This window comes from Vollenhovia emeryi, unplaced genomic scaffold, assembly GCF_000949405.1.
Source record: "Vollenhovia emeryi isolate VEMERY1.0 unplaced genomic scaffold, V.emery_V1.0 DF939136.1, whole genome shotgun sequence".
In the NCBI taxonomy this organism is placed as follows: domain Eukaryota; kingdom Metazoa; phylum Arthropoda; class Insecta; order Hymenoptera; family Formicidae; genus Vollenhovia; species Vollenhovia emeryi.
The window spans coordinates 2127099-2142221 of NW_011967230.1; the positions used below are offsets into that span (position 1 = coordinate 2127099).

Sequence of the window (15123 nt, forward strand, 5' to 3'; positions counted from 1 at the left end):
AATAAGATAAAATAAGATAATGCCCCCGCTGGGCATTAGTGGGCATTGGTGTACAAGATTTTGGTCAGCGGTTTCCACCTCGTATTTCACACACACACACGCACAACGTCTTGCGTTGACTCCTATTGCCTGCTTCGTTGTTCTCTTCATGGTGTGAAGATACAAGGTGCAAGATACAAGGAAGCATTGCGCATGTAACCAATATTCGGGGCAAATTTCTGATTGGTCAATTGGCGAGTTTGGGCCACTTCTGATCGGTTGACACTGCGCATCCACCAGATTGCTTCACCTTGTACCTTTACACCATGGTTCTCTTTTTGATATTATTAGCGGAGTCTGTTACACTCTCTTGATTATATATTTTTGATAAGATATATTCCAAAAAGTATACTTTCATCGCGTATTCTTCTCCTTTTAGTTTCTATCCGTTTCGGATGTTGGCAATCGTCATGGCTATCGCGACCTCATTTGCGGCTGCTCGAAATAGTTGTGTAGTGTTCACCGCGAACCATGTTCCGAGATTTTTTAACCATGACATTCTTCCCCTCCCCACATCTCTTTTTCCCAACACCCTTCTCTATATTTTGCAGTAATCGAAATCTGCTTTCATTCCTCGTAACATGTCCCAGATATTGTAGTTTCCTACATTTTGTCATAGTGAGAACCTCTTCATCTTTCTTCATCTCACGCAGAATTTCCGTGTTTGTTATGCGGTTGTTATACGTTTATCACGTACGCATGTACGTAAAACAAAACAACAAATGCGTACTGACGCAAATCGTCATATACGATACAAATGATACACAGACTGTACGAAACGAACGAATAAGGGCCAGTTTCACAAACATCGGTTAACTGTTAACTAGGGTTCAGTCGACTCCCTATCTTTTCCCCCCATCTTATTATTTAAGAAGAGCCAGAGAATCAATTGACCTTCGGTTAGCAGTTAACATGTTTGTGAAACCGGCCCTAGCAAGAGTAAGAATCCTTTCTGATACATTCTTAGCAACCACCTGACCGTAAATCTTTATTTATATACGACATACATGCTTGGTGATACTTGGAACCGATGACGTTTAGCGTAAAGAGTACGGGCTTGACTATCGGTGCCCGGCGCACACTCCGCGCACGTCACCCTTTCTCCGTCTCTCTCCCTTTCCTCTCTCTCTCTCTCTCTCCCTCTGATTCATCCGCGATGCCGGGGCCGGGCTCTCATAAACGCGTTCGATCCCGTGGAGCTCACGTGCCGTAAATTATTCGGTGAGAATAGGAGAGGAGCTGTGTCGTGACGCATGCGCCGGCATGCTCGGTGCAGAAATTAAACCTGCGACGAGGATCGTCCGCGATCCAAATAACTTGTCACGGAGAAACAGGTTTCTACGGGGGTCGCACACGTGCGCAGCTCGCGCTCGCGCGGATAGACGGCGGTGCATATTGTATAGATATTCGCAAATAGACGGCTCGATTCCTCGCCGTACTACGAGTCCTCTCGATAACAAGGATAATCGATCTCTCATATTCTTCTAATCCACTAAACGCTATTATAGCGAGAAACGTTGGGATGTGATTAAGTTATTAGCGCGATCGTATAGTATAATTCTCTTATATAATCCGATCGAAAATAAGACGTGTCAAATATTTAAAGTGACGGCTCGGGAGTCTTGATTCCCCGCAAGCATCGCGATTAATCGCTTCTTAATCTACGCATGATTGCAGACTTCGATTAAGGAATGAAAATTGAATTGTTAACGTTAAAGCGCGACCCCTTTGCGGGAGAGAGAGGGAGAGAGGGAGAGAGAGAGAGAAGCTAAATCGAGACGTTCAAAATCAGTTTGCCCGCGCGGCTCGCAGGAGCCAAAATGCGGTGAAATCTCTCTGCGCGCGGTCCAGAAGCGAAAGTCTCAAAGTAAATCTAATCCGCGGCGTTTACGCGCAATTAGCGGGCAACGTTAAAGCTGGGCGGCGACACGAGGCGAACCGCGAAACGCGGCCGCGGAGACGGATAACGATCCGCGAGTATTTACGTCGCCGGTTGATTAAAACGATTCCGACGGTCGTCTACCTCCTGCCCCGATGTCTATTTTCAAGTAGACCCCGTGTAACTCGCGCGGCCGACGCATTTGCACTTCGAGTTTACAGTTCGCACGCACGCACGCAGCCACGTCACGTCACGTCACGTCACGTCACGCGTGCGGTTTCGCGTCGGCCGCGCGTAACACGGAGCCTAATTGCATTTTCACCTACGCCTTCAACCGGCGAACGATCGTCCGTTTCTAACGCTTTTCCCTTTTTCCTTTTCCTACCTTGCCCCTCGCCTCTCGCCGACGGTATGACGAAACCGAGCGGCCGGTGAGCTTCGAAAGGAAAAAGAGATTGCCCGCGCGATCGCGCCGAATCCGAACAATGTCCCGAATCTATTCTATGACCATTACTTTATAGTTCATTTAATGTATAAATGCGGTTTTCTTCTTACGAGAAAGTCTCATACCGCGCGTCCCTCTAGCGAGGACACTCCGAACCACTTCACTTTTGTTTACCATGTGTTTGGTAAGGTGGATGATAGAAATGTAGTTAACTGTACTGTTATTGTGATTGTATTTACTATATAAAAATAATGAACTAATTTACTATTCACTGTCGGGATATTTTAACAGAATAATAGTTAAAAGCTTATCTTTTATAGTAAGTTTTTTTTTAAATAGTTGGCACCACTGTGTGGTTGCTGTATGGTTGCTATTACTAATATTATAGTAATAACTACTATACAAATGATAATCCTGACCATAATTATTTTACTATGCAATTGTAGTTTCAAATGCTACATATTTTTCTATCAGTGTAATTGTGGGCCCCAAAATAGGTTGCTGTCTGATTTTTATCAGAGTAGGCTGCTACCTCCTGAAAAGTGAGGCAAGAGTCCCGCCATGTCTCGTTGGGTAAATAAAGTGATTTACCTAACAATCTAGTAGTGTACAGCGGTCTGTGGTCGCAACGTACTATCTTGAACGCCACGTTTTTCCTCTCGATCCGAGATCGCGCGGTCCGCGCGTCGCGTTATCAGCGGCGACGCGCGCAATCCTTGACGGCGCAACGAGACGCGATCCGCAAGAGTGAACTTTTCCCATTGTGTTACGCGAAAGCGACTCTCGCACGCAACTCTTAAATACGAAAGGGGGAATCGGCCCGGGACTCGCGCGTGCAATCGACGTAACGCGCGCTTCCCTTTCCCTCTCGACCTTATCCGCGATGTTCAGCGACGAGCGGAGCGGCATGTTCGCCGTCCCCTCGCAGATCGTCGATTCCTCGGCCGATCGATCTCGAGATCGATCGGCCGGCGAACGGACGGTGAGACGCGTTTCGCGACTCGGCCAGCGCGACCCGATTGTCGTGACTCAGCCGTGGGGATCATCGTCTCCTGGTCTCTCCTAAACAAAGAACTCTAGCTGACAACACGCGACGACCCTGACTCCGTTCCTTATTCCGATCTACGAATATAGGAAGACGAACGTAGCTTTACTTGCGCGCGAGTACGTATGTTTAATATTACACGTTAGCGCGCGCTTGTAACACCATTATTATTATAATTATTAAGAATTCATCTGGTTGGCTTAAGTTTTAATATCGCAGGTAGATAGCTCATCGGTGAACAATTTTCGACACAACCGGCATCGATTTATTGTTAGAAATTACGCTACGTTTCGACCATGCGGGCTGTGGTCCTTTTCATGCGACAAAAGTACAAAATTGCGCATCCTAAGATCCATCCCAGAATTCGTCTGGTTAGTTTGGCATCTGGGCGTTTAAATCCTTTCTTCCAAGTTTTCCAATCTAGGCAAGTACCTTGGCGCACGGTGTAGCCAGTTGGAAAAAGTACACAAGATCCCCACCGTATTATTATTATTATTATTAATATTATTATCAGGCTGCCAGAGGTCCGGCTCGGCCGAAAATGCCATTCGTCTTTAATCGAGTAATCAATCTGTAAGATCCAGGTCGGACTAGTTTCACTTGTTGTTGCTTAACGTTAACTAACGAGGGCGAAATAAAAGTGAGCGCGAGAAAACGCAGCAAAGCGTCGCGGGCTAATTGTTAAAGCGAAGAAAAGGGGGAAAAAAACGAAATACGACACGTTCGCGCGAATCTCGGACTTCCCCTCCCCGCGCAAGGGAATTCCCCCGCCCGCCCGCGGAGGGGAAATACGACGCGAAGGAACAGCCGGGGGTCGCGAAATATTACGGCGCGCGAGACGACATTGCGGCACGACCGTGCCCGCGTGTTCGCGCGATAATAACGCCTCCGGGGGCCTCTTATCGATGCACCCGCGTTAAAGAGCCGGCGAGCGAGCGTGCGACTGGCCGAAGTGGCGTATCGATTCGCGGACGCGTCGCCGTGCCGCGATTCCCGAGGGATGAGAACTCGCGAGTGCCGAGAGGAAGATCCACCTCCTCCTCCTCCTCCTCCCCCTCCCTCGTTCGCTCGCTCCGTTGCGCCGCGGACATCCGATCGCGCGCCCTCGGCGACGAGGACTCGCGGCGCGAATCTTCGGGATGGAAATTTATTTCAATCGGACGAGAGCGAGGCGTGGAATCGAGCGTGGAGGACGAGAGGCCGATTCGTCCCGAGATGCAAACTGGATGGATGGATCTCGACTCCGGAGTCTCGCGTGGCTTCCCGAGTATCGAGGCGCGTCTCGCACGCGTTCGATTAACCCATTCCGGCCCCGTTGGCTCAATTCTACAACCCGTTCCGCAGCGTCGTTGAGGTTGCATTGTCGGTGCGCGCGTTTTTTTTTCATACCGTATGTTATACCTACGCGACGAGATAATACAACGACACTTTTAATTATACAATAGCCCTAGCGTGTTTAATTATTTATATCTTGAAACAATCGCGTTTTATTGCCGATAACTCAACGTCGCCTCTCGCGCATTTGCATATTAATAACTTGTAACTCGATGTAAATATACACAATTGTTTTTTATTTGTTATTGCGCTGCGTCAGCCGCGACACGTTTTCTACTTACTGTTAGCGTACAGTGACACTTTTTTTTTTTAATGAGTAGGAACGCGTGCATTTAGATCCAGGATTACGTTCCAAAATCTTCTCCTCCGAGGAATGTTTTACTCGACGGCCAGTCCGAAGCCATTCTAAGCGTTGCCGATCTCCCGAGTTCCTAAACTCATTTAAAAAGAAACGCGTCATTCTGTCCACCATTGCACGTTCATCCTACACGGAGAGAATTTTCTCTTAGAATTTATCCTGAAAATTGCGGGACAACGCGGCATTTTGAAGAGCTTTATGCGAGTTTTTCGAAATTCTACCATACATTTTGCTAGTAGAACGTATGGTAAAATTTCAAGAGTCTGCCATTTCTTTCTCTCAAAATTTATCCTAAAAATTATGTAATCGTGGGGGAACGCGGCATTTTGTAGAACTTTATGAGAGTTCTTCGAAATTTTGCCATACATTTCACTTATAGTAAAACGTATGGTAAAATTAAAAAAACCCGTTATTTCTTTCTCTCAAAATCCTTCCTGAAAACCATGTAATCGTGGGACAACATGACATTTCGAAGAACTTTATGAAAGTTTCGCTAAAACTTTACTATACATTCGACCAGTAAAACGTACACCAAGACTAATCACTGGTGAGATGTGCGGTAAAATGTCAACAAACTCTCATAAAATTCTTCAAAATGCCGTGTTGTCCCACTATAAACTTTCCAGGATAAATTTTAAAAGCGGCTTCTCCTCTCCGTGTACTCTACTCGCTCCCGTAACGATTTCGCAGAATTCAGTCAGGGCCGCGTTCTCGAAAAATGTCCCTGGAATATGAAGCCAGTAATCCGGCGGCGCTCGCGAAATACCGATATTTTTCTTCTTTTCGAGAACAGGGCGTTTGACCACCGGCGGAACGGGCGCCCGTCGTACCGCGGGCGTCCTTTACCGCGGTCCTCGCGACTCGAAGGTAATACGGCACATTTGTTTGTCGTTGTTAACTCGGCGGGTATACGCCGCGTGATCGTTCGGTGCCATAGTGACCTATTTTTGAAAACGCGCCAGTCGAACGGGCGAGACAAACACACACGGGGGAGGCGGACGCGTACTCGAGATCATATGTATGTACGATCGTTTCCTCCTCCCTCGCTTTCAAAAACACGCGCACCGGTGCCGCGGCGCGCGAGCGGTTCCATTTAATTACGCGCCGAACGACCGCCGTCCCCCGCGAAGGCATCAGCCCGCCGTCCGTCCAGATAAACAGACGAACCGAGGAGAGAGCGAGAGAGCGAGAGAGAGAGAGAGAGAGAGGTGGAGGGGACTCGTCCGGCGGAGAAAGGACAAAGAGAATCGCTCGGACGTCCATTCTTCGACATTCATGAAAATAGTCCATAGAAGGTTGAAGCCGCGGCCTCTCCGTCGCGCGCGCAACGACGGCAAGGGTAACGGCGGATCGACTCTCCCCCGAGCTCCCTCGTTGCCGAGCATAAACATTTCCGTCACCGCTCCGCTCCGGAATGGTCGAATCCGGTAACGAGGCGGCGGGGCGCGGAGCGGGGCGCAGAGCGAAAGAGAGAGAGGAGGCAGGAGCGGAGGAGGCTGGGGAAGGAAGTAAGATGCGAGCGCCTCATGTCCGGAGGGAGGGGGAGGGTCGCGAAATCCCGGGTACGTTTCTTTACCTGTAGGTTCCGCGGCGACGTGATCGCCGGTCCGAACAAAGGCGAGGAAGCCGGCGCTTTGACTCGTCGCTGCTGTTGCTGTCGCCGCCACCGCCGCCGCCACCGCCGCTGTCGTCGTCGTCGTCGTCGTCGTCGTGGTCGTCGTCGTTGTAATCGCCAAGGAGGAAGGAGAAAGAAGCGGAGGAAGAGGAGGCGAGGAAGGAGGAAGAAGAGGCGGCCGAGGAGGTGACGGAGAAGGAGGAGGAAGCGGAGGAGACGACGGGCAAGGAGGTGGAGGAGGAGGTCGCGAAGGAGTAGCAGCAGACGATAGGAGCCGATGCACTCGTCGTAGCGGACACCGCGACGGCGCTGCTGTCGTCGCGTAGCACTCTCCTCGCTTGGAAACCACTATCGTAGCACCACCGCACCTTCCTCCATGTTGCCTGCACGCGAATTCGTCGAAGGGCGCCACTGAGCATTGACGCGCACACACCAGGAAGAGAGCCACGATCGCTCCGAGCCGAAGCGGAGGAAACACAGGCAGCGAGAGCGCGCGCGGGACACGTCGCTGGCGGCGAGCGAGCGAGAGAAAGAGAGGGGCGGAGGGGAGGGGGCAGGTAGCGCGCGGGCGATGGGCCGGAGGATCGAGAGGGAGCGGGGTAGGGAGAAGAGAGAGAGAGAGCAGATGATGCACGCACTCGCGATCGCGCAAACCGCAGGAACACGGATCTCGTCGGCCGAAAGAGAGAAGGCGGAGGCCCCGTTTGCACGTCGTTTCACCGCGGACTAGGCGCGCGAAAAGCCCGCTCTCGCACGACTACCGCGCCGAGAACGAGGGAGAGAGAGACGGAGAGAGAGAGAGAGAAGAGAGTCCGTGACGTGCCGACGTTCACGGCTAGGCGCCATTTACAGATACCCGTAGTACCGGCGCGCGGACTCCCCTCCCCGTCCGCGCGACTCTCCCCACCACTCGCGAGCTTCCCCCACTGCGCGATCGCCTTACGTGTCTCGCCTCTCGCTCGCCCTTTCACTCCCACTCTCCCCCTTTCTCCCCGCGCCGCGCCGCGGCGCTCATGGGCCACACTCGTTCTCTCTCTCTCTCCCTCCCTCGTTCTCCGTCGCTCCCCCCCGCGCGTAGTAGCCTCTCCCTTTCTTGCGCTCGCGTTTCCTCCCTGCGTCCAAGCCAAATTTAACCATCTTTCTCTCTCCCTCTTCCTCCCGCGCGTGCGCGCATTCCTTCTCTCCGCTCTCTCGCGTCCCGTCCTCCCCCCCCCCCGCGACGGTCACTCGTCGCCACCCTCTTTCTTCTTTCCACGCGCTCCTCCAGCGATATGCGTTTCTACCTTGAAGTGCACGACCGTCCCCTCTTTCTCTCTCTCTCTCTCTCTTGCGCGCGCGCGTTCTCTCCTCGTTGCACCGACGGTTCCGTCCGACCTATCCCAATTACAACGAACGTCCTTGAGGTGACTAACACCTCGTCGCTCGCTCCTCGCGAGAACAGTGACGTATGCAGGCTACGACGCTCCGCCGTTTCGGTACGTTCGTGAAACGTGTTTTTTCGTTTACCGAACCGCGTATATGTAAACTCACCCGCGGGGCGAGAGGGACGCGGCAGGTGGACGCGACAGTTTTCGCAACGATTGTTACACCTGTACCGCGTACTTTCACCCTTCGCGCGGTGCCAATCGTCGTTCTCGCTCCTGTCGCGTACTCGCGCCGCTCGCGCCCAAGTATCCCCCCTGGCTGCTTTAATGGAAAACGACGGGAGAAAGAATTCCGTTCGACTGAAAGGAGCCGGACACGGCCGAAACGATGCGCAAATACCCCAACGTTACGTTACGCGCGGCGCACGGCGGGTGGAGACGTTTTCTATGACGCGACGTAACCGTCGGGATTGCATTATCTTTCACCTTATCGGCCACGAGCGAGAGAGGCGCCTCGCCGCGAAGCCCTCTCTCGGGAACGAGCATCCGCAGTCACGTTCCTGAGCGCACGAGTGCATTGTGGGGGGAGGGAGGGGGGATGAGGGGTGAGTGAACAGGAGAGGCAGGCGAACGAGAGTCGCCGCGAGGAGGGGGGGGGGGGGGGGAAAGACACGCGGACTCTCGTTGCCGAGGCGAACCACGCGACGATGGAGTTGAAGTCGCGTCGAGCGGAGCCGGGGAGGGGGAACGGCCGAGGGCAGAAAGGGGCTATATGGCTTTCTTGAAATCGCAGGAGAAAACGCGCAGCGCGGCGCGACGGTGGCGGCGGCGGCGGTGGTGGCGAGTGGGCGAGGTGGGAACGGCAAGGGGAGGGGGAGGGATGGCAACCTGGTTCCCGAGTGCTCGTTCACGCGCGCGTGTGCGCGCGCGCGCATGTGAGAACGAGCCGCCGCGCCGCGCCGGGAGAGGTTATTCACTGTTCCGCGGAAACAAATGCGCGCGCGCGCGCGTGCGCATGCATGCGTTCACGGCGGCCGCGCTTTCGAGCGAGATCCGCTTGCGAGGAGAGCGATCGTGACGTAAGAACGGGCGCGATCGCGAGGGAGGCGAGAGACGGGGACGTGGGACGCCCGTACGTTTCGCGAGAGCGCGCGCGCGCGTTTCTTGGCGTACTAGCCGCCGCGTAATTTGGACGGTTCCGGCTGTCGGTTGCCAGAATCAGAAAAAAGAGAGAAAGGGAAGCGGGATCGTGGAATGCGGGAAGAGACACGGGCGTAGCGAGATTCCGCGGATCCGTGAATCTAGTGATTTATAAGCGGGCCGGGCCGCGCGTGGATTTAATTTAAGATAGAGATAATGACGGAGGAATTTAAAACACAGGAATCCGCACGCGTGCGCGCGCACGATTTTCGCAGCCTTGATGAAACGCGCGAGCTGCTGCCGTCTCGCAGAGACTCGCTTGTAAACGGACAGGCAGGAACGGCTGGACATTCCTATAATAATAGAACACATTATATTAGTCTCAGTCTACAATGGATGGTTTAAGCCCTGAGCCTTGAGAAATTGACCAATCACGGTCAAGTCTGAGTAGAATACGCGACTATGATTAAGTCCATTTCTTAAGGCTTAAGCCAACGGCACACGATACTATTTTTCCTACTGGATTGCTTACGAGAACCAATCAGGATGCAGAGTTTTCGATCAGGTGACTCAAAGCTGAATCCTGATTGGCTCTCGTAAGGAATCCAGTAGGAAAAATAGTACCGTGTGCCGTTGGCTTTAGGGTTTAAATCTCTATTGTAGATGGGCACTTGTAGAGATGTCCAGGCACGCCCTGTCTGTGTACAGTAATGGACAGAATAATTGCAACCCCCCTTTTTAATGAGTTTAAAAACGTGCAATTAGATTCAGGCTTAGGGCCTGAGCAGAATGGCTGTTTTGTACTTTTAAGTCACGAGAGGGTTATTATGCGTTACTTTAAGACGAAGAACGTTGTCTTAAGGGGACGCTGGAGTGATTCTGCACTTTTGGCACCTTCTGCTCCTAGAACTGTCAATTCGCGAAAATATTTGTGTAATATACAAATTATGTGGCTTTTGTGTACGAACCGAGTGTCCCACTATTCAGATTAAGTGAAAGAACAGCATGGTATCATTGAAATCAAGTTTAGAAGCTTAACAAGAAGTTCATTCACTCGAATAAAGTTATAGGTTACGTAACCTATAACTTATTCGAGTGAATAGATTTTTTCGCACCTTTTTGGCACCAACGAAACGCGATCACGCAGATTCTTTAGCCTTTATTCTCACAGTGGTGTAATAAATTAATTAACGAAAATGTTCGTGCCGGTAACGCGCGATGTTTTCTGACGCGAGCTGATGTTTGCTAACACGTATTTCGTCTTTGAAACGCGCTGCAGCGCGCGCGTTACGAGGCAGCGGACATTTCGAGCGCTTTCTTTAACGTACGTTAAAATCTATCGTGAATAAACGGTGCGCTTGCGTGCGTCGTGTGAGATATGCTTATAATATAGAGGTAGCGTTTGGTTTTATGGATTTGAGACAAGTTCATTCGGGCATTAAACACCTACGTCGATCGCTCCCTGTTTTTAATGTTCGCGACTCAGCTAAATTGATTTCTCGTCGGCCAGCTGCTCCTAATTCTCAACTTGTTACGCATACGTTTTGCGTAGATTAATTACTAGTCATTGTAAATGTTAAAATATTGCGAATAAGAGGATGCGTGTCCGCGCATTTTAACATCATGCATAAAACTCGCAAATTAATGTTAGACCGATGTTCGATAATTAAAAATCTTATATAATCCACACGCGCGTATCGATCGCGCTCTCTTTTCATCTTTAAGATTCATATCGAATTCCCCCCACCCCCATCCCCCGTTCAAATATAATCTCTCCCTTCAACCTTTTCGTGCGCGCCCGCTCGCTCTATTTCTGGCCCGCTCCGCGTCGGGACGCGTAAAGCGCGTACGGGGGTAAATCGCGCCCGGACGCAGAATGCAGAACATCCCGCGGCGCGAATCAAAACTGCATTTGTTTTAACGGCCGTTCCATTGAATCCGTCACGGTGAGTTATGTCGAGCGCGCGGCAAAGCGGTGTAAGCAAAGCAAGTAATTTGCGTGTAAACAGATGCAGAACGTTCCCCCGCCGGCCGAAGCGCCGCCGCGCGGCGGCCGAAATGCCGGTGCGCCGGTCACCTGCGTCACCGGAAGCCCGAAACAACCGCATCATTCGCACGCGCGTGCATTCTCCGCGATGAATGTGCAGAATGAAAAGAGAATTAATCGCCGAGGGATCGTGGCCGAACAATGTAAACAAATTAACACTTCGCCGAGGGCGAATGACTTAAGGCGCGTCCGTAAGCTTTTTTCGAAAAACTCGTAGCGAGTTTTACGCGCGTTTCGCGAGATTTAACTTCTTCGTACCTACGTCCCGACAAGTGCGCTGTACGTGGGACATTCGAAGGGTCCCCGGAATGAATCACAGACCCGGGAAAAATGTGGAAAATATCTCATTTTATTTCAATCGTGTAATATCTAATAATTGTATCTCACGAGATCCAATTCTAAAAATCATCGGATCCTCAGAGATTTGATACCTTCCTTCGATGCTCGATATTAACTCTACTAACTAGATCTATAATAATTAAATATCCTAATTAGATCTAGGATGTTCAATAAAAGTGTCGGATCTCTGAAGATCTGATGATTTTATAATTGGATGTAATTAGATGTTACATGATCGAGACATAATGAGATTTTTCCCTATTTTTTCCCCGGGGATGGAAAGTTCCAGCTTCTCTACGAACACGTACATGAAGTTCCGATTCGTCCCATCAAATTCACCTTTTACAGATCTTTGAACGACCATATCCGCATGGGTTTTGAAATGAAAAATGAATAACTCAAAGTGTCGGACTTGCACCTACTCCCGCGACCGAAGAGAATTCCTCGCCGAGCAATAGATGTTCATCGGATGAAAAAGTGAAAGAATCGACGGACATTCTGCATCACTTGACAAGTTTCGCAATGGGATAGTGACGCACGAGTGGCTCAAGTGGGTCGATACAAGGGTAGATTATGCTGGGAAATAAAAATAATTACAAAAAGACACACGAGCTGTTTTTCCATTTCATTCCGAGGACTTTTCAAACGACCCACTTACGAAGGGGGAACTCGTCGGAGTCGAGCAACAAGATGATGCTTTTCATAGCCTGACGATATTGAGAACAGCCGTCCGGTCCTTCCGCGAAAAACCATCGTATATTCCCGCCATATGTAAAATGCGCAATAAATTCCGTCTAAAGAACGAACCCAAAGCCTCGTATTATCTTCCCTCCGTTTTCCTCGGCGGAATAAGCTCGACGCCCACGTTATCGTTACACGCTACCGCGCGAAAATCAAACCGTATGGTGCGAACCGCTGCTTCCGATAGAACGTTCTGACGTACACGATGCGTCGTGTCGGACGCGACGGAACGCGCGCTAACAATAAGTATAAAAAAAAAGGTGTGAGCAAACGCGCGTGCGATGGAACGATGTCCCGCGTTTTGTCGCGCGCGTTCGTTCGCCCGCGCGGTGAGTAAGCGCGTAAAGTGCGCCGCGTATTTCCTCGGAGAGGCGCAGCCGACCGCGCGTTGCGTCGCCCGTGACGCATCGCCGTGGCCGTTCGCGCGTGACTCGACCACGCACGCACGTACGCGCGCGTGTACGCAATTGTACCTGCGTACGGACGTGTGGGCGAAGAACCTCTCGTGCGCGTAAAAAGCGTCGCCGATCGAAGCCCGCGACGCTCATCGTCTCTCGCTTCATGGGAACCAGACAAGGCGAGATAAGATCGATCGCTTTGTGCGTCGCGCGACTAATTGCGCCGCCCGGCGATGTTTGAGACCGAGGGCCTTGGTAGAATGTCTTGTGAGACGCTCCAAGACCCAGTTTCGCCAACGTCCCTTAACTTCAACCTTAGCTTATAATTTGTCTCTTTTTAACTGCCTTTGTTAGGCCCGGACTCAGTGTCACTTGACTTAAATCTTAACTTGACTGATTCTCGATCTCTTCTCAAGGGGACAGTAAAAAAAAAGATTAAAGTTATACGACAATGGAGAGACCGGGCCAGGTATTTGTCTCAAGTAACGAACAACCGTCTCAAATATGTATACGAAGAGAACATTTGCAGAGAATGAACTTATATAAATACGTAAATATGTAAACATACGAAAGTAACAATTTTACTGTAAGCCTGTTAACAATAGATGAATATTTTATAAACATCAGGTCTGTATTGCTCTTGCACTTGTTGCACTTAGAACCCTTGTTTTCTCTCTCCGACGCCCAATGTATATTTACCTCGTTTTAAAGCGCGGGAATTTTGGGGGATTTCAAGCGACGCGACCAAGCCTCAAGCCTTAGGCCCGGTCCACAACGAGTTGTTGTCAGTCAGAAGATAGAAACTGTATGTCAATCCTTTTTCTTCCACCCAGCAAGAAAAGGTTCAACACATTGCGACTTCTGACTAACGACTCATTGTAGACCGGGGCCTTATTCTGGCCGAGGCACGAAACCTCACGCGACCGCATACGCACTCGCGTGCACGCGCGAGCATTGTTTCGTTGAGGCGCGTCGCTGCGATAATCGCGGGGGGCGATCGCACGCGAGTGGGACGTTCCCTCGGTGGCGAACCGCGGATTTCGCGCGCGTCCCCGTAATTACACGAGACGGGGTAGCGCCGCGTTTCTATTATTACTCGCGTCCCGCCGCGAGTCGTGCTGCACAAAAAGTACCGATCCCCGAGGCATTTCGTAAAATAAACGTTGGCAGAGGACTGTCCTTCTGCCACGTGCTTTTGTTACGCAGGAATCTCGCGGTTCACTGACCTCTCTCTCTCTTTTTCTCTCGTTACGACTATTTAATCTGAGTTCCATTATATTTACTAGGTTTGGCTTCCGAGTTAAAACCGCGCAAGTTTTCTACTCCTTTGTTTTTTTCCATTGTACGTCTTCAACAATTTCATTTTGAATGTTAAGAGCTCCAGTGCGAGAAACAAATTTATGCGAAATTATTTCAAAAATATTCAAGTGCTCCGAGGTCTATTAAAGGACACACACACGCGCGCGCGCAGCGAAAAAGCTCGTTGCTACAACGCGAGTCCCGAGAAGCCTCGACGCGATAAATTAAGAACCAAGTGATTCCACGTTTTTCCTCGATTTGCGTTGAATCCCGCGAACCGAATTAAGACCTGCATTAAAAGGGAAATGACATTTCGCACGGTGCGGGTTCCGATGCGATTTTAATTTATGCGAACCCGGTGGTTGAGAACGATATCGAAGGCACCGGTCTGTAACGACGATGCCCGTTTGCCACCGACACTAGCGCGCGCACACACCCACACACACACATACAGATTAGTCTCGTGCAAATAAAGAGAGGAATACATCGTTCATAGCAAGATGTACAGTACAACACGCACATGTTTCTCTCATTTCTTGTGTTTTTATTTTGTTAATTTTCTCGTATAATATATACTAACAAAACATTTAATTACAAAACATGGGCAATATCTGTTTCTCGTGTACGTGTGTGTATGCATGTATGTATGTATGTGTGTACGTGTCCTGTGATGAAAGCGGCTATGTGTTCCTTTTCTATGCGGTACGCGTACCTTTTCTGGTTAATGTAGATATTACGATTAAACTTCATAAGTTCTCTACGATAAGTAGATGGATTGATAACGACAATTTACACGCAAAAAACGTGTGGCAAATGCCCCCTGTCCCTCCCGTCGTCGTCGTCGTACCCCCCGTTCCGCCCCTCTCCCCTCCAGATTCGTTTCCGGAACTTCGTTCCTTCGTTTCAATTAATCGCATTCATTTAATCGCGAGAGTGAGTTTCGCTCGGTCGGGCCTCCGTTCACCGAAATACTCTTTATTTTCCTCTCTTTCTCTCTCTCTCTCTCCCCCTACAACCTATGTCCGTCATAAATATGCAAACGCAAGAAGGGATAAAAACGCTACTGTAATATGCGATAT

The 15123-nt window shown here is 50.4% G+C and overlaps 1 protein-coding gene across 1 annotated transcript in view; it reads right to left on the minus strand.

The window, feature by feature from the left end:
• LOC105567630 (putative transcription factor capicua) overlaps positions 1-6766 on the minus strand; it is a 58874-nt gene extending 52108 nt beyond the window's left edge. The window contains exon 1 of the mRNA XM_012022632.1: positions 6678-6766. The gene's annotated coding sequence lies outside the window, so the exon portion shown is untranslated. The remainder of the gene's footprint in view (positions 1-6677) is intronic.
• Positions 6767-15123: the final 8357 nt, after the last annotated feature.